Source organism: Cryptotermes secundus, unplaced genomic scaffold (genome assembly GCF_002891405.2).
Source record: "Cryptotermes secundus unplaced genomic scaffold, Csec_1.0 scaffold844, whole genome shotgun sequence".
NCBI lineage: Eukaryota > Metazoa > Arthropoda > Insecta > Blattodea > Kalotermitidae > Cryptotermes > Cryptotermes secundus.
Window position 1 is genome coordinate 192,564 of NW_019732381.1, and position 20,835 is coordinate 213,398.

At 42.5% G+C, this 20,835-nt stretch overlaps 1 protein-coding gene across 1 annotated transcript in view; it reads right to left on the reverse strand.

The window, feature by feature from the left end:
* The window catches only part of LOC111867646 (G-protein coupled receptor moody), a 209,558-nt gene extending 189,643 nt beyond the window's left edge, over window positions 1-19,915 (reverse strand). Inside the window, exon 1 of the mRNA XM_023857662.2 lies at window positions 19,688-19,915. The gene's annotated coding sequence lies outside the window, so the exon portion shown is untranslated. The remainder of the gene's footprint in view (window positions 1-19,687) is intronic.
* Window positions 19,916-20,835: the final 920 nt, after the last annotated feature.

Genomic DNA, 20,835 nt, shown 5'->3' on the forward strand with positions numbered 1-20,835 from the left:
GGGGGGGGGGGGGGCGTCATCCATAGCTCAGCACGTCACAATATGAAGTGTACGGACTCCTCTTAGCTCATAGGAATATTATTTGTGTTCAGATATGTGCTTGCATGTAATTAAAAAATTGTAGTATAAATAAGTCAGAACTATTACAGTCCTTCCGTTCATGTAAGCCCAAAAACGAGCGAAATATTTCTACTTTAATTGAGTGATCCGTGCTGATGAAAATGAAAGATCACCAGAACCATTTTGTACAAACATTAATATCAAGTTTAATAAAAAACTATAGATAATTTGTGAGACGAAAGGTGCTTATATACAGAGAGACAGACATATTCTCCGCACTTTGAGTAATTTCACGTTCTTAATTTGTGGACGCGTAAGAAAGATGCGAACACGCAACGGGCAGGAAATTACGAACTTCGCTTGAGGTACCGCATGTCTTGGTTCGCGAAATGTTCAATTTCACCAAGAAATGCCACTGACTATTGCGCAGTGCAGTCGATAGTGTACTAACTGACAAGTAACAAGAACATATTTGTGTATGAAAAGTACATATGTACAAAGCGCAGAAAATGAATGTATTATGAAAAGGTTGTGTTTATCCTTACTCAAGATTCGTCTTTGAAGTTACTCGACCGATTCTGAATAAATTTGTTCCTAGGAGAATTAATTCGATGTCTTGTCTTCCAAATAGGACTCCTTATTTTTTTCCCTTGGCACTACAGCCCCAGTGGGCCTAGGCCTACCTCCATGAACTTCTCCGTTCACTTCGGTTTTTCTAGATCTTACACATTCAGTAGGACTCCTTGGGCGGGAGATCAGCTCGTCGCAAGGCCTCTGCCTGTACACAAACACAGAAAACGCACACATACAAACTAAACATCCATGCCCTGAGTGGGATTCGAACCCACGATCCCCGTTTCTAAGCGAGCGAAGACAGTACATGCCTTAGACCGCTCGGCTACCGTGACCGGCCGGACTCCTTATTTGCAAAAAGAAATTAAAATTTATTTACACGTAATCCTTGAAAGTTGACCTATCGTTCAGAAAATGTGTACATCACGCAAGATATAGTACTGATATGTGCATGTGCGGCTGTTATGCGACACACTTCTTGGGAAGGTGAGTACCTGATAAAGTAAAATTATTTTATAGCTTCATTTACAGTTACGTGCAATGCTGTTAGTTGCGCAGCACTCCATGGATGTAATGTTCAGAAAGAGATATAAAGTAACAGTAGCATCTTGAAGCAGCTCTTTCCTATGTTCATTAAAGCGAACGCCTTCACTCCTTTTCAACTTGCAAATCTTATTTGAAGGTACATTAACGGCAACATCATCTGACCAACTAACTCATTACCTAGCTCATTTCTGACTTTGTTATGAGTAGAAATTGTTGACTGTTAGTTCACTAACTCACTGAATCGACATTACTATTTCCTGGGTTATGTTGCCTTATAGTTCGTTAGATACGTATGTACAAACAAGGAGGAAACTGAAGGTATCCTACCATGAAGATGGAGGCGTAATTTTTACCCGAAACGTTCGTGCCCATTTAGCAGTCTGATATGGTGTCACGTATTATAAAATGATTTTGACTACACCGTCTAGTGTGACTCAAAAGTGTGTGTGTGTGTATGATACCTTTACATGTTTCGGTCAATTAATGACCATCTCCTGAAGGTTTTACACTCACCGCCTTGAGAATCTCAAATCTGTTTACTTATTGAGTGATGAAGTAGCTGACTGATTAGCAGATTTATTGGCCTGTGTTATCACAGTGAAATCCTTCTACACTTAACGCATATTTATTTCTGTTTGTAAATAACTAACCAGGCGGCCCCAGCAGAACCCGAAAGATGCTGCAGCCCGCGTAGCGAAGTCAGCAAAGTGAAGACGGCGGGTTGAACTGTCTGGGTTTGAGTGTCCATAGAAGCAGAGCCGCTTCCAGTTTCTCACCATTCTAGAGGTCATCCAATGTGTACCTGCGGTAAAGCGGCCGGAGCGTAATGTTGGCCTCAGTCGAGTGCCGAAATCTAGTGCTTGCGTCCATAGAGTATGCTCCTGTGGCATCTTGTCACAAAACAACAATCGTATCTTCACCTCACGGACTGCATTTCCTTGTTTTGGGGCCCTATGTGACTTCGCACACTGCAGGAACGTCCGTGCGAAACATAACCCCTGAGATGGGTACTACACAAGTAACTGGGGAACTGAGTTAATGTTCATTAGCTTGGGGTGTATCTGCAAGTTCGTCGCCGAGCAGCCTAGTTTAGCGGTGGCCGTCTGGACTTGTATTCAGGACTTAACCAGGTTGCTGGGTATCGTGAGAATTCTCGTGATTTTCCTCGGTTTATGGAACTGAATGCAGGGACAATATGCTGAATAGGCCAAAACTGTCTTCGCAGTTTGTGTTCATACTCCTTCCTCACCAGACTCCATTTGAAAAAGCATCGTTACAGAATCGTAGAATCAAGGCCGTGCCATACCTCAAGCGGTTAGTCGGTGGCTTCCCACCGCGGCGGCCCGGGTTCGATCCCGGGATTTGTGGTGGACAAAGTGGCGCTGGGGCAGGTTTTCTCCGAGTACTTCGGTTTCCCTGCCAATCTTCATTCCACCAATTGCTCAACAATCACCCTCACCTATCATCTGGGGCTGGTACAATAGGCCAGAAGTGGCCGCAGTACAAAGGACTTAGTCCCACCCCACTAGCAATAAAAATCATAACCGAAGAATCAATCAATTTAACTTGATACATACGTCATTTTCCCTACAAAATTTTATAAAATTAAAGTGTATTGAGTTCATATGGAGTGCAAATTCGCCAATATTTTACTAGGGGATATATCTTTGAAATCCCATTGAGAAACAGAAACCCACACAGAGATACACAGAGTTGCCAGGTTTTAAACGTAGACAGGCAGAAACATTTAAATACACGTAGATACAGGAACACAGTTCTACAGACATATACACAAACAGACCCTGCATATACTCACATAGAAACACACAAATACACAAAATAAATACAAATATCCCTGTAACAGGCCATAGAGGTACTTAGGGCTGTGAGATGTCGAGGCTCCCAAATATTCTAGACAATCTGTTCACAGATGCCAGTGAGATTGTCAGCCTTACGCTCCAGGAAGATTCGTGGTACTCATTTCTGTTAGAGGCTAAGTCGACCCCAGGACCATATTGCAGCTGGAAGGATTAGGTCAATCGAAAAATCCAATGACCTCATAGGGAATCGAGCCCGTTACCTTCCGGCTTGTAGCATAGTTCCTCAACCAACTACGCTACCGCGTGCCCAGTACAAATACATAAAAAATATATCCCTGTAAAAGGGCGTGAAGGCCCATAAGGTTGTGAGACGTCGAGGCTCCCACATTTTCTAGACAATTGGCTCACAGATGGCGGGAAGTTTGTCAGCCTTAGGAGCCGGCCAATACAAATACATGCAGAGCCAAATAAACCTCCAAACTCGTTTGGACACTCAAAGCAGCCTGTATACACACACACACACACACACACACAAAAGACACCCCCCACAAATCGCGCGCGCTCGCACGATTTACCGAAATGTTGTTTGTTTACCTCGCAATGGTTCCTATGTTGTAACTACAAGAGCGAGAGCATGAGCCAGAGGCACGTGACCGGAGTGTAAGGCAGAATGGTGCATTCTCGTACAATTTTGGACGCAGATATGGAATTTAATTACCAACACAACAAATTCTGCTTCTTTGATATTTTATTTGAGAGCCTGTTATTCTTGATAGTCTGAAAAGGACGTTATTACTTCTGTCTCAATCGTAGACGGGTACAAAATTGTGACTATACCCCAACATCAAGCCACGAAATCGTGAGGACGAGGAATGCCGTATTAGAACCAAGCGGCTAGTCTCACGTCACAGCCTCCTTATCACCGGGGAAAGACCGCGGAACCATTGCATAGTTCGCGGGATGGCCTCAAAGTCACATTTACCATGGCCACGAAAAGCATAATCCTGCCCCTGCCGGCAATATACGCCCAATTAGCTAGCATGTAGCTGCTAACTTTAATGACTGACCTATAGTCCATTCCCGGAGACGAGACAGCTAGCGTAAACAAAGCAAGCCCCGAGTCGCCACAGCTGACGGCAAGGAGTGGACAAAGCGCGCAGTTACTTCATTGTACTCACTGCATTCGGACGCACGTTAACCTGCATTCAGACTGAAGAGTGAACTTTGGACGCCCCTGCAACGGGACGCGCATCACGTGATCGCTGCATGATTTCATTCAAAGAGCGAAGGAGATACCGCGTGCATTTGTTTACGAGGACTCTCTCGTCTCCGCGAATGGACTGTAGTGTTAGTTTCTTGGGGTGGGGTGAGAATGAGACTACTTGTACGTCGTCCTCTAACTGGCCTGCTGTACCACTCCCGGGTGATAGATGAGGAGTGTGGAGCAGTCGGTGAAATGAGATTTTGCAGGGGAGACCGAAGTACTCGGAGAGAACCTGCCCCAGTGCCACTTTGTCCACCACAAATCCCACATGACTTGACCTGGGCTCGAACCAAGGGCGCCGCGGTGGGAAGCCGGCGACTAACCACCTGGGATATGGCACGGCCATGACTGACTTACCTGAGCTCGAAACAGTCGCCACTGACGGTGAGTAGCCCAGGGATTTCAGTACGAGACGGTAGTCAGAAAGTCAGATATACAGGCATGTGTTTGAAATGTAGATACAAGCTCTGTCTCCGCTCTAACGCCCCCTAAAACATCAATATAAACGTGCAGATCCCTCCGGACAACCAACTGTCCGATGCTGTCATCTACAGGGAAGCTGTGTCTGCCTTTGTTGTCCCCCTCTGTACGTAATAACAAAAGAACATTAAGCCTGTCTCGCTTTTAGTAACATGGCGACTCTGCGGCGTGGTTGCAACAATAGAACGCCATTATTAATTTATTTACTGCATTAATCTGTCCGCCCCAACATGTCATAAGCCTGGAATGTTGCAGATAAAGGAGCCTGCTTGCAGCGCGCAGCAGTGAAATAAGGCTCAGACTAATTCAGTGCTTCTTAAATTTGTTGTCCACTGAGCCGAATCATTCTTGAGAAGCCAACAGTCCCTCAGCTACTTAAAAATTTCCAAACATTTTATGGAACAAGAAGGTTCATACTGAATCCTTCTGACTTAAAAGAATTACGAAGATCCGAACCAAAAAGTAAAGTCCACACGTATGAAATGAAAAGTAATAAAGAAGTGCAGGTGACGCTAGAATGTTGGGTAAAAAGATGTATTTTAACTTGTGATGAAACGCCATGCCACGAAGATGTATAGGTGACGTGATGTCAAAGCTCCACTCATTCTAGACCTCCGCAGTACGTGGAGTTCTGTTAAGCATCAAAGTTATCCTGAAGCTGGATTTCTACCATGCTTTGTCTCGTGTCATCGAGCCCATGTTGGAGCTGTAAATCCCTGACACGCGTACTTCGCTGTTCAGAATGAAACGTCCTGTCCACAGAGATGGCTGGGTTTACGCTAGGTTTTCTCATACAATGCTGCTTTAAAGAACTACGTGTCTCTCTGCAGATGCATGCGAAATTTCCTGTGACGACGGTTTCAGGAGAAATGTGTACACATCAGGGCCTGTTCCTGCTGGAACCATGTAAAAGGGACCGTACCAGGGCGAGCTGTATATTATGCCGTAGGGAAAACGTGTGTGGTGGGCCTACACAGTAGAGAGGAGGCTGGGCGTGTTTACCGAGCGTAACATTTCAGCACGTGCTGAAAATGGATACCCAGCCTTCCATTCCCTAGCAACTGTACTGATTGAGCTTCTGGAGCATACAGTACAGAGTGGCCACAAAATGTTTGTGCATGCTAGTTCCAAGTTACCTATATGCTCCCCTCCATTCTCCGCAAAAAATATTGTGACATGACGCCTGAAAGCCGGAATAGTGCATTGCTAGACAACGGCTCGCTAACATACGTTCTATGGAGATGAGGGTTCGTGGAGACTGACTTGTTACGGAACGCGCTTTCCGTGGTAACGGGCTCAACAAACAATTTCCATAGATACGCGCAAGAAACAAACATTTTCCATGGATCTCTAACAGAAATGAGTACCAGGAATTAATTAAAAATAATTTTCCTGGGGAGTAAAGCGCGGCCGGCGCGTAATGCTGACATCCTTACCGCCATCTTTGAGCCGATTGTCTAGATAATGTGGGACCCTCAACGTCTCACAACCCTATGGGCCTTCACGGCCTGGTACAGGTATAGCTTTACTTTTTTTACTTTTACTTTTACGCCCTAGACTAAAAGCGAGAATACTAAGAAGATTGATTCAGTCGTAGTTCAGTCGTAAGAGAATTCAGAAGTTGAGTGTTCAGTTGTGGAGTATTAACTATAGGACAGCGGAAGCTGAAGAAGTGACCGATTCTTAAATCAGAACCAAGTCAGTCACAGTGGAAGAGAAGACACTCGTAATCCAGTAAGGAATGGAGCGAGTCTTAGACAGTCATTGATTGTCAGCTGTTGTAATTGGTTGCAATGGTAACCGAAGTGCCAATAAATCCAGTCATCCAATCCATAACCGTTACATTTTTCACGCAAACCCCCTCATTCGTGACAGTGTTAATTTCCCACAGGTTTCTGTCTGGCCATCTTCCATATCGACGGCTGGAAGCTATTAAAACAGTTCCTGATAGCTGTTTGCTGTTAGACGGAGTAGATAGGTTGTCTCTTTCACAGTGCCTCAAGGCGGATTGTCACATGATGTTAAATCCGGACTTCGAGGCGACCAAACTGTATCAGATCCACATCAAATTCATCGTCCACTCAATTTGCCGTCAAGATATTTTCGTGCACTGCTGGTGCACTGTCTTGTTTCAAGATGCCGCGAGGCTTCTCTCGCGCAGCTGTGGAACAGACCACGACTGAAGCACATTCAGTAAGCAGTGTGGTTGACAGTTGTATCGAAAAAAAATGCCATTATAAGTGATATTCTGAAATGAACAAATAATGAAAATAAGGCACAGTTTCATGTTTGGGATATTTGTGGCCACGATGTGGGGTCAATACCAAAACGCATGAGCTTTAGTAACAAAGTTTATTTGATTCAGTATTGTTTTTCCTTCCTCTTACTCCCGCTTTGGAGCATAGGGCTGATTTCTTAGTTTCATCGATCACTTTTTACAGACGGTAGGACTGCTTGGACTGGTAATCAGCTCGTCGCAAGGCATCTACCTAAACACAGGGCAACAAAAACACAGAATAAACTCATGCACACACCAAACATCCATGCCTTGTGTGGTATTGGAACCCACGATCCCGGATTTCGAGCGAGCGAAGACATTATATGCTTTAGACTGCGGGGCTACCGTGACCGGCTGATTCAGTATTACATGCCTTTATTTAATATGTGTCTACGAGTAGAAAGTATTGTAACATAGAGCCATTTAAATGTTACAGGGTTATCTCTATTGCGTATTGCCCTAATGGGCACCCAACACATTAGTGTTCCTGTCCAATAATCTGTATCTAATTTGATTTTGTATTCAGAAACTCCACATAAAATGATGTTATTTAAATGTGTCTCAGAGATGTACTTCATGAAGATGTGATCTGAATTTCTCGTTACAACAGACAACACCATAATGAGATGTAGTTACTATAGGATTCTGACGATGGTGTATAACACAGAGATATTGGGTTTTCGGACTTTATCCATCGTCCTGGATTTTAAGATAACTAAGAAAAACACGACGTTTCGGAAACTGGATCTGGTCCAGTGATTGAGGCTAGCTCTTTCTAAGGGACCCAACAGAATAGGTGTTTTTCCCTCACCTTAGGACGGAAACAGATCCAGTTTCCGAAACGTCGTGTTTTTCTTAGTTATCTTAAAATCCAGGACGATGGATAAAGTCCGAAAACCCAATATCTTTGTGCACCATAATGAGATATTTCGAGGCATGGATACCAAACCACAAACATTACAGAACACGGTGAGTGATAGAGGTGTTTCACGGTACAGTCGCTCTTTTTCCGGGAGAAAGGGCATTGGGCAGAAGACTGGATGGTCCGCAGAATGTTTCTGGATGCGATAGAATGGAGTCCCAGGCATCAGATCCGTAACCAGCCACCTCTTATTATTTGCGAGGAATTGAACTAACGCGGCATAGAATCCAGAGAAATTTTGTTGCTCTTGTGAACATCCTTCATGTTGGATAAAAAGAAGTTCCGCTGGGATTTGCATATCTTGGTCTGTCTACATATGACCTAAGGTAGCTCGCACGTAAACTTGCGGATAGGCAAGAACTGACATGTGCTGTGCTTAAACAAATGAGCATGAATTAGTCACAGCTCTAGCTGGTATAAACATTCGTCCGGGTAGTGTTTTTGAAGAGGTTAGGAAGTATCAGTGGTAAAAGAAAAAGGTAAAGCTATCCCAGTAACAGACTGTGGAGGCCCATAGGGTTCTAAGAGGTCGAGCCCCCCACATTTTCTAGACAGTCGGCTCACAGATGGCGGTGAAGTTGTTAGCCTTACGCGCCGGCCGCCCTTTTCGGCCAGGAAGATTCCTGGTACTCATTTGTGTTAGAGGCTGAGCCGATCCCAGGGCCATAGTGCGGCTGGAATGATTAGGTCATTTGAGAAATCCATTTTCCTCATCGGGACTCGAACCCGCGACCTTCCGGCTTGTATCGTAGTGTTTCAACCATTTACGCTACCTCGTGCTGCCCCAGTATTAGTTGTAGTCAAGTTTATTGTGATTTTTAAAACGGAAGACTAGCAAAGTAAGCGCCCGGTCTTACAATAAGAAACCAGAGGAACCGTATTCAAGACCCATGCAACTGCACCCTGGAAACGGACGATATCGGGCTACTTTACCACGTTGCAAAATGTGCGGAGTGTAGAGGGGACAAATGGCGCGTGGGTCTGTGAACAGTGTTGCATATTGTTGGAGAAGCGAAATTGTCTTTTAAAACTACAGAATATGTGAAGTTTCAGTCGCGAAGTAGAATTCGGCAGAAGAAGAAAAACTTTTATTGTTTAGGCTAAACGTGATTTAATCAAAACCAAGAGCTCGAACTTTGTTGCATGGAAATGAGTGAGGGATCAGAAGGTCTCCGAGTTCTTACTCAAAAACTTGAAAGGCTTGTAATATGATGGGCTGGATTGTCTGTCCCGAGGTTTATTCCCGAAAGCCTTATTCTTCTCCTTCAAGTAACAGACGCACCAGCCTGACGTGCTTGGTCAACATGTGACTGATAGCCAGTGCTGTTTCGGGGCAAACAATGGTGATTGATATGAGGGATCACTAAACCCTGACCAGACTGTAAATAAAAGAATGATGACTTTGACGATACTGTTGACGTTAAGCCTGGAGAGAAAGCTCCGGGCACTCAGTGAATAGCCTAGAAGAGGTTGGGATGGCCGTAGCGCTGTTCTGGATACCGTCGTGATGCTAAGAGAAGCTTAGAGATTTACATCCATGAATGAACTCCACTTTTTCTTCCTGATGTGTGGCATTACTGCCAACCTCACCAAATATAATCGGAATTGATAGGCCGATTATTGTGTTGAAGGAGACGATATACCGACGGACAGCGTTTAGAAAACAAGAAGATTGCATTTGTTTTGAACAGACACATTATTTGGCGGAACTTCTAAACAACACTGCGTTATCCGGTTCCAGAATTAAAATGTTGTATTGTTATTGCACTGGTATCTAGAAACCCATTTTTATGTTTATTTTGCTCTCGACGGCCACCCGATAACTGAGAAGCCATTTCCAAACCCCACTAATAGTAATGCACTGTGTACGCATTACACTCTTGAACATTTCTGTCGTTCTCTGTTCTGTATTCGATGCAATTTCCCCTTATTAAGATGATGGAAGTTGTTTAACCGATGGGAAAGTTCCAGCACTCCTTATGGTAAGTTCTCAACAAAAAATTACAAGTCTGTCTTCCGTCTGCCTCTCTGCATGTAACAACTCGAGAACCGATGAAACTGGTTCCGTGGAATTTGACGTTAGGGCAATTTACTGAGATTTGTTTACACATCCCTGTTCTTGTTAAAATAGGACAATGCAATCAAACATTTTTCATGCTTTTGTGCACCCATCTCGAACTAACTTGCGCGTTAATCGCAATATGTTTATAGGAGCGAATAGTGTGCCGAACGATAGCTTCAGACAGAATGAACACACACGTAATGAACAGTACATCTTTCTTCGTGTCTTAGAATTTTAGAGGCAATTAAACGGATGGGATTTTGTTGCATCATCTTTTTACTCGCAGAAGGTTGGAATGATTTAGATTGAATTTTATGTTGCAGGTCACTTAACGTATTTGTTGAATTAGCTTTAATTTCGTACCGTTAGGCACCATAGAAGTTGTACTTTATGTAAGAACCTAAATATGAATTCATGGAAGATTTTCTGTCTGTCCTCTCTTTAGTCCTGTCAGGTTTACTCTGTTTAAAAGGCAGCGTCAAAATTTAGAGAATCTAGAGGAAAATAAAAGAATATTCTCACCGGGATTACACACTTCCTAACCTGTTTCATAAGAAAGCCTTCTTTTATACGCAAATTTTCATTCTGAATTATGAAAAGAATTATACGACTTTCTTAGTAACATATTATGGCATGTAGACCCGTTGCTAGGCAACGATCGTGAGATAAGCAACTATGCAAGAGCTGTTGCTAAGTAATGGTCCGTAAACAGCAACACAGGAATAGTGTTTTCTGCGTGGTTCATGCCGAGATGTTATAAGCAAGACAGCTGAATCAGTAAGTGAAGAGTTGTTTGGTGAGTGCGTGAGTGAGGTAACCGCTGAGGTTCAGTAGTTCTCAGCTGTTGTTTGAGACTCTGGTAGCTCAGGTCGAGGGCAGTTCGAGAACCCAGAGGAAAGGGAACTACCGCCTTTGGAAGCCGTTACCAGCTGACTGGTGAAGATACAGCAGGCTGTGAAGCCTTCGGTTATTCAGTATTAGAGGGGGTGGGTTTCCCCATGCACCGCGACTAGTAGTCTGTTGTACGTCCCCCTTTAATTTCTACTGTCGCCATACCCTACTGATACTGGTGCTCGCTATCTCCCCTTTCTGCCAGCGAGGTCGGCCCTCTTCTGGCAGTGGTACCCGATAACTTCCCCATCTACCCGGAGGACTTGTTCCATGAATTTTTCCGCCCTTAAAAATTCCACGACTTCCGCCGGGTTTGAACCCGCGTACCTTGAGTCATGAGGTGGGAACGTTACCCCTAGACTACGGAGGCCGCTCTGTGAAGTCTTAAGTGTGTGGATTAGTGAGACGGTATAATTACTGTAGTCACGGATCTTGAAAAGTCCAATAAATCCAATTACCAGTCCAAACCCCCCTCTAGTCACTTCATACACGTGACAGTTTGAAAAATATTCTAATTGTGACGTTATTCCGATGCTTGATTAAGGACTATGCGATGAAGATGTACGGGGAACAGAGGTATAGCTCCACGCATTCTTAATCACTACACTAGATGAAGGTTAGTAGTCAACTTCAGGCTCCGACCCATTTCCTTTCCGATGAAAGCTGTCCCTTTGCTCACTAGATGGGATGCTGGAAGGGCCCCCACAGACAATCTAGGTGCTATACAGAAGGCAAGTGTCAATCGCCCATCCAAGTGCTTACCAGCACCGAGGAGCACCGTAGCCTATTAATAGGGCCACCTGCACAACTTTTCCGGTCTACCCTCCCTATTGGTCCGGGTGAGACACCAATCCCCACTCTATCCTCACATATTTTTACTGTTCGGTACATGAATTTATATGTACACAGAAATTCGTCAGACTTACACACTTTGACCCTGAAAGTGGAGGCAGAATATACCAAAGAAACGCCTGCAACATCACCCACATCCGCACGGTGTAACTTCCCATGAACAGAATTACGTAAACTTTTGATCCTATATTGTTGTGATATTTTTTTCTGGTTCACACAAGATTAGACTCTGTTGTCTTCGTTTTATACTCTGCGTCATGTTGATCAGATGTACAATTGCATACTGTCTGGGTCTGTCTTCTTCAGTTAGTGGTCCTTCTATCTCTTTCAATTCCTATCGCTATCGCTAAACTCCACGTTTTACAGATCATTATAACATACGCTAAGTATTTTCTAACCTGCTATGTCTAGACCAGCTGTTCCCTGGTAACGGCTGCTAACAGTGTAGATCCTTCAGCTCCAGCGTTCAAGCCCTCTCTTCACAGTCCCCCATACAGAACTGACTCGGTTACCCCAATTGTTTTCCTTATAACTCCTTTGCACGGACCGATTAGAAAACACCGTTTACAACAGTACTTTTGTTGTTGCATGTGTATCCGTTGCCGCGGGAACGTGTTTATCGAAGCTTTGCCTAGAAACGAATGTTGTTTCACAGCCGTTCGCTATCAACAACTGTTTCTCTGGCTCCACATTTCTTGCTTTGAGCAAATATGCCACGGCATTTTAATTTAGCCTAACCTCACATTTCTAGGCAAGGATCTTAATATTCTCATTTCTGCCGTTTTTACTCTTCTTTTGTCTTTGTTCCGCCATCTTCACCTTTCATTACATGTTTTACCGCTGGTTCAACCATTGATTTAATATCAAAAGTGTTCTTTTGATTGCCGTCTCTGTGGTTTAGTGGTCAGAGTTCCTGGCTACAGATCCAGAGGTCCGGGGCTCGATTCCATACGCTACTAGATTTTCTGAGAAGTAGTGGGCTCACTTAGCCTCGTGAGGATAATTGAGGAGCTATTTCAAGGAAATAGCGGCTCCGGTTTAGAGAACCGAATTTAACGGCCGTGGGGATCCGTTGCGCTGACCACGTGACACCCTCTTTCCGCTAAAAGTTGGCACTAACTTCGCCGACAGGCGGCGGTCGCTCGGTCGGTATAGTTCGCTTGCGGATTCAAGCCACGGGGTTTGTTTTTGTTCTTGCTTGTTTTGTTCTCATAATTAATATTGTGAAAATGACTTGTTTCGTATATATATATATATATATATATATACGTGTTTGCGCCTACTTTTCTCCCTGTATCTGGGCTGTTTCCTTTGCTTTCGATGCAACCCTCGCCATGCAGAATGAAACAATACTTCACCATTACACAACACGCAAGATATGCTAAAACATATGATTGATAGCATCTGATATTCAGTTACAAAATATTAATTTATGTCTGCAGTTCTTAACAATATGTTGATTTATAAAAAAAGTAAATTTATGGTAAGCAATTTGTCGAAAATTCTATTATCCTATTAATTAGCTGACAAATTTATCACCCCTCATGTTACAACTCGCTTTGCCTGATTCAACCACCGCCTACATGTACCAGGTGTCAACTACAATTCTCTGTAGTCCGTTTATAAACAACGTACGTACGTACCATCGGAAAGTACTCTATACTTTCATGTTGCCCGACTGCTAATTAAGACCATAGTCATCCCACGCTGCAACTTCATGCACTAACTTCTTCACTAGAACTTTTAAAACGAAAACGGCTTTAGTCATTGTCCTTCAGTTAAAGCCTCTTCTGACGTAACTGAAGTTTTATCATTAATTTCTGCATCCCATTTATCAGTTTCAAATCTATGCCGCTTGAAACTGATTAAGTGACGTAGAGTAAACAGACACCCTAGAAGGAAATTTCTTCCCAATGCTTCAGCTACACTGAAAATATACATCAAACTTTGAACTAGGTGTAATTGAGGTTTGGAAACGTAACGCGGTTTCGTACTCGAATAACGTAGTCTGCTTCCAGTAAACTAGATACTTGTCGCGAAGTTACGGCATAACAATTTATCATACTTCGTTGTTGACGTCATCGCTCCGAAACTCTGACAGTGAGCACAACTACCAAAAACCTTTGTGTAGTTTTTAACTATCCACTTTCGTATTTGAAAGCCCCCGGTTCGAATGTCCTCCTGAATATTGGCTGTTAAAAGTAAAGAAAGGTAAAGTTGAAGAAAGCAGTCTTCTGAGATTTGGCACCGTGTATATGTGGTGTTAACCGACGTTTCGGAGGAACGTATCGCCTCCATCTTCAGGGTAGAAGAAAAAATATAAGAAATCTGCAAGCCAAGAGACCGTGAGAACCGGTAAAAGCAGACTGGTTGGAAAATATGCACAGCTATGTGAGAGCAGTGAGGGAGAAGGGGGAAGGGNATCACTGCAACAGGACGTGAATGCCCGTAGAGTTGTGAGACGTAGAGACTGCCATATTTTCTAGACAGTAGGCTCACAGATGGCGGTGAGGTGTTCAGTCTTACGCGACGATCCCCCTTTACTCCCGAGGAAGATTCCTGGTACTCATCTCTGTTACAGACTGAGTTAGCTCCACGGCCAGAGTGCGGCTGGAAGAATTAGTTTAATTGAAGAAATACAATGATCTCAACGGGAATCGAACCAGCAACCTTCCGGCTTGTAGTATAGTACCTCAACCAACTACGCTGCCGCATGCCCCGCGATATGGGTTATTAGGAGTGTGAATTTTCGTGATATTTCATAGTCTAATCTATGTAAAACAGTAAATTGGAATATTTTGGAAGGCGATCGTCTTTGTCTGTGTCAAGATTATATCGTAGTATTCATGTGATTGAACACTGAAAACCAAAGACTGCCGGTAATCTGTCCGAGATTCGAACCGCGTACCACTTGAATGTAATTCAGACGCGTTGTCGCAGTCTTTCCTGATCTTCTCTTCAGATGTATGCCTGTATGTTGCGGTGTGTATCACGCTCACTGACATCCGCCAGGCTTGCCTACATTGCTTTGAATTTATCTTTAATAAGCCATCATGTTGGGTGGTCTGGCTAGTATGTTAGTGCAGCCCTAATTTATGACAGTACTGCACTCTCCCGCACAGTCTGTCACAAGCCGCCGTCGCGATGCGTCGTGACGACCAGCATCTGGATGACTCAAGTTTATCCCAGCTGGTAACTGCGGCATTAAATTATGTAGGCCTACTGTAGAAATAAGTTATGTCTCTTTAATTTTATGAAGCCAAAAATAATGTTTAAAATTCAATTCCTACCTCGCTGATGACACACTACGTCTCTATTATAAAGATAAACTTGCTAATTTTATTTACGTAAATACTCGTAAGTCTTCTCTTTATTCTGGCAATTGTACGAAACACATAAATGCACCGGCGGGCTAACTGCAGCAGGTAGTATATATTGTAACCGTTGTTATGTAGAGGATTAATCTGATGGAAATTTATTTTTCTTTCTTTTCTTTTGTCTCTCTTCACACTCATTCATACACTTTCTTGGTGCAACACGAAAATATTAGCTTTAGTTTCTTTTGCATTAATTCAGAGCGTTGCATTGTTTGCTTACAAATAATATAACTGCGAGGCCTGTCATTTAAGGACAACAGAGAAGAACGTGGAGAAATATAACATGACTCTAGCTGGATTCGAAACAAGTATTCTAGAGTTTATTCTTATGTGTTCCATATATTTTTAAAATCACTATATGAAACCCGAGAAATCTGCTCTTCGTAATATCCCAGGAGACTGATATTAATCCTGTTCTTTTCTTCGAATTTGTGCTGATAAAAATGACAAAGCGCTGTGTCTAGACATGTGAAATTTATACAGCAATAGATGAAGCCTGCGACTATAATGGGCTGAGGATTGTAACCGATAAACACTAGTAAAGAAAACCCTCTGGTACGTTAGGAGATCCTGAATTTTTCACCAGAGCAGTTTGTAGGGCAACAAATTCCAACACGTAAGAAACAAGCAGTAGCTGAAAGTTTCTGGCTATTTCATATGACTTCTGTACCTTTGTGTTTCTTAAAATGAAGATCGTTTACAAAGTATTTCGTATATTTGTGCGGCATTTATGGTCTAAAATATCATTTGTTGGGACATATAATTCGTAACTTGTATTAAGTATGACCCTTCTACGAGCAACCAAAATGAAGAAATAGTATCCACAATATGTATCATTGTACAATACCAAATAAACGCTAAAATGATTCAATCATAAACATTGCAGTCGTTATTATAGAAAATGTTCTCATTCTGTTTTTCCTTGGAGAAACAAGCGTCTGTCTTGGTGGTGGACAAATGTATCTTAATAGAAAAATGCCTGTAGCAACATGAAAAATAAGGGCCATTTTCGCTCCAACAATTCTACAGATACTGGACAGGCGTACCAACGTTAATACTTGTTAGTTACAACCAGAGGAAGACCACACTGTAGCCTATTATCCCGAGCACGATGATTTAGTTGAGTAAAAGTTTTTGGTATCGTAAAGAAAGTGGCTTTTCTTTTCTCCCTTTTGTTTTTTTCCCCTTCTTTTAATTCTTTCTCTTCAGTCTGCAAGCTTCTTTCTGTGGTCTATTAGATTTAAGTCTGCTTTATGGGATTCAGGCGCTGTAGTGTGGGTCATTGACACTTGGTTTCTTTTGTGTCTCTTTTCTCTATTAAACATACAGCGAATTTCCGCCTACGTCCACGTTTCGCGTCTCTTATTGGGTACTTCGAAGATATGATGAAATATTTCAAAGGGTCACACTTCATTACAGAGTAGAAAAAAATTGAAGTAACCCCCTTCTATGGCGTTCTTTATTTCGAAGAATTTTCGTCTGTCAGTGCATTTCCATGGTGACGTAATTTAGAGGGTTCAAAAGCCACGAAGAGGCGACTGTTAACTGTTAATTAACGGCAAGACGCGCTTCTCTTGCTGATCCGAAGGACCGAATGAGTCAGGACTAGTACAGCCAGTTTATGATTTGAGGTTCTCACAGCGGTGGTTATGAAGAGTTCTAGCTTCTGAGATATAAGGCCGTACAGCCCGTTGAAAGCCAACCGATGTTTCTGAGGACTATGTCACCTCCATCTTCAGGGCATAAGAATAAGCCGAACAAGAAACCAGAAGGAAATCAGGTGGCTCCTCTTTTCTTTCTTGGCTTATTCTTTGACCCTGAAACCCTGAAGATGGAGGCGAAATGTTCCCCCAAAATGTCGGTCGACTTTTAACAGACTACACGGCGTTATATCCCAGAAGACAGAACTCTTCAATACATGCAGTGCCTCTAAACAAGATTGTTCGTGCGAAGCCTGGAAGCGGTTAAATTATGTAAAAGCAAGAAAATATCCTAGTAAATTTTCAAAATAAGAAGTACTAATTCTAGTAGGTAAAGGAAATCCGCCGCCTAGTTAGAACTCGGTGATTCCCGGACAAAGACCGCTTTCTTACAATAAATGCGTTCTTATGACACATTTAGAGAAAATATTGTTGCAGTTCGCAGGCTCGTCTTAAAAATTTGTGACTTGAAAACTGTTGATAAGACTCAATATTAATAAATATTCATGTACTGGGATGGGAAATATTCGTAACGGTGCTCAGTAGGTAGGATTTGAGGTTGTCAGATCGGTGGATATGAAGAGTACTATCTTCTGGGATATAACGCGATGTAGCTCGTTGAAAGTCAACCGACGTTTTGGAGGAACATATCATCTTCATCTTCGGGGTCGAAAAATAAATCGAGCAAGAACCCAACATGCAAGCAGGTGACAAGCAGATCTGTGTTGCTTGTCTGTTTAATTTCAGCGGACTACACGACATTATATGCCAGAAGATAGGAGTCTTCGTCGTTAGGTAAAATAGTTGAACATAAAAAGTAGATTTCATCAAAACTCATTGAGATTCTTAAACCAAAGGAAGAAAGTACACATTTTCACTTTCTTGTGTAGCCACGAATGCTGGTGAAGAATTCTGCGAGATACTGGAATTCTTTCACGGGCTGTCACTGAAATTTACAAGTGAATGGTGTGGATCAAACTAAGTGTATGAACACGTCACTTAAGCGAACAGCGGAGCAAGATCTGTGTGACAGGAAGTTACGTGATTAAGTTATCATGTCTACTTTTCTTTAGTGTCAACTTTAGCGGATAGAGGGTGTCACGTGGTCAGCGCAACGAATCCCCGCGGCGTTAATTTCGGTTTTCTAGACCGGAGCCGCTATTTCCTTCAAATAGCTCCTCAATTATCCTCACGAGACTCAGTGGACCCCGTTCCAGACTCACTACTTCTCAGAAAATATGTTAGGGACGGGAATCGAACCCGGACCCCTAGATCTGTTGCAAGGAACTCTGACCACTAGACCACAGAGGCGGCCACTAACTTCGCCGACAAGGGGCGGTCGCTCGTTTGGTATAGTTCACTTGCGAACTAAAATCACGCAGTTTGTTTGTTTATTTGTTTATGTTTGTCTACTGTTCTTTAATAACGTTGGTCTGTGTACTGACTCACCTCATTCCTTCCCTCAAAATAAGACACCAAATTTTTCGACCATAGGCCTATATACTAAATAATATATACAATTATTTTTTACAAGTCATATATAATGCTTTGTCAGTAGATGGAAATATAAACTCTTCTAAACTGAATAGTAAGAAGGAATTCCTCCAGTAACTTACTTTTAGTTTTATTATAACAGATACAGAGAGTGTACACTGATATTCACGGTATATGGATACTATTTCATCCTGAGGTGTAAGATTAGAAATTGTAGTTAGATTTATGGGCCGAAATGTTTCAACGACGCACTTTATTATTTTAGATATATCTGATTAGCAACTGAGTAATTATATTTACGAGTAATATACGTGTATAATTACGAGTCATTATATATGGAGCTGAGGCTTTCTTGAGAAGCCGCCAGTCGTGCAGCTACTGAAGAATTTCCAAACCCCAAGGTTAATTGCCATATTGAAAAGAGTCCTCCACTGGCCCCTATCCAGAACCAGATCAAAGTAGTCCGTACCACCCCATTCTAATTTTCTAAGATCCATTTTAATACTATCCACCCACCTACGTATTGATCTTTCTATTGGTCTATTTCCTTCTGGCTTTCCCAGGAATATCCTGCATACATTTTTCGTCTCCCCCCATTCGTGCTACATGCCCGGCCCACCTCATCCTACTTGACTTGATCATTCAAATTATACTTGGAGTAGCGTACAAGTTATGAAGCTCCTCATTATGCAGTTTTCTCCAACCTTCTATTACTTCAGCGCTCTTTGGTCCAAATATTCTCCTCAATACCCTGTTCTCGAACACCCTCAGTCTGTGTTCCTCCCTTAATATCAGAGACCAAGTTTCACACCCATGCAGAACTAAGGGCAAAATTATAGTTTTGTTTATTCTAATTTTTATGTTTTTAGGCAGTAGACGAGAAAACAAAAGATTCTGGAGACAACGGTAGCAGGCATGACCCTATTTAGTCTCCACTTAATTTCCTCCTGAATGAAGTTTGATTTGTTACTGGCGTTTCTAAATATCTGAACTGCGCCACATTTTCCGAGGATCTTTTAACTATCTTTATGTCATAAGATATTTGAAGGTATAAATATGATATTGCAGAAAAATCTATATTAAGATTAGTATTAATTTACTTCAAACTTTTACTCACCAAAAATATTTATGAAGATCGCTTGACAGGTTTAGATCAAGAAGGATTAAGGATTAAGTGGTCTCATTGGTTGGCGGGAGGCAGCAGCGTTATGATCAGAGGCTCCTCTAAATTTTGATGAACAACGTCGTTTTGAAATTCAGAGAGTTGAATGTTTCTCCTGTAATTTAGCAGCTACATGACGAATTGAAATGGACATATACGAAGCTTCTAAAGCGATTATGCTATACTTGTAAGTTCTGATTTCTTACCTGATTTAGAAATATGATCACTTGAATATTCCTTCGGCTCAAACTAGCAACTTCGGCCTACTGCCACTGTTCATTGTTCGCGTCAGCACTCTAGTAGTCCGAAGTCGGTAACACGCAACAGCCAACCGGCCGAACTATGCCAGCATCCTGCAGTAGCAAAATCCATCCAAAAGCAAGCGCACCCAATTGCACGCAAATAAGGAAGTCGCAGGTCTGCGTTCCCCTCGGTGTGATCAGTACCGCAGTAATACAGAACAGCTTCAATAAACGAGTTTTAAGTTTGTAGCGAGGTCAGAGTTGCCTAGGGAGGAGAACTTTCTTAAGAGATATAGGGTGAGAAGAGGTCAGCGGAATAAGCAAAAACTTCCAGCGAAGTCATTACGTCAAACAAGTCAGTCGTTAGGTCAAATTAGTCATTTAAACATAGTAGTGCCGTTCCATGCATCATCTGGTTCCACATTAAGAAGCTCTGCTTTTTGGCCTTACGGCGTGTTTGTGTGTGTTTTACATATGAATCTTAAAATAAACAGCGATTATTTCTACAGATAATATCAGCGGATTGGTAATTGAAATCGAGACGTATGTTTTCTTTGAGGTAGAAAATAAAACTTTAAACATTGTCACGTGTAGGGGTGTTGTAAATACTTATAAGTCGTGTTCTGGATTGGATGACTGCATTTAATTGTCATCTTATACACAATACTCGGAACTACAGAAAATATAGCGCTATGGCTGATCTACATACTTATAGTGCATCGTTACGCACGCACTACGATTCTCAGTCTTCATTAGTCCTATCCTGGCAACGGATTTATGACAGTCTCACTGTCACTTCAAATCACACATGGAGTCTTTTTTCACAGCCTGATTCCTTTCTTGTCATTATTCTGCAACTGCTAATTCCGAAGACTTGACTCAATTAAATTCCACGCTCAAATCCCGGCGGGCTGGCGTCCCGAAAATCGACTCTTCTCTCTCCTACTGTTCTGTTTTCCTGAACACTTTCTTATAAACATTCTGCACGGACCAAGCAGAAAACACAGCCTCTATTGTCAGGGAATCGTGTTTACCGATCTGTTGCCTAGCAATGAATGTCGTATTGTGGCACGCGTTGGCCTCAATGAGAATGTATTTACCAAGCTGTTGCC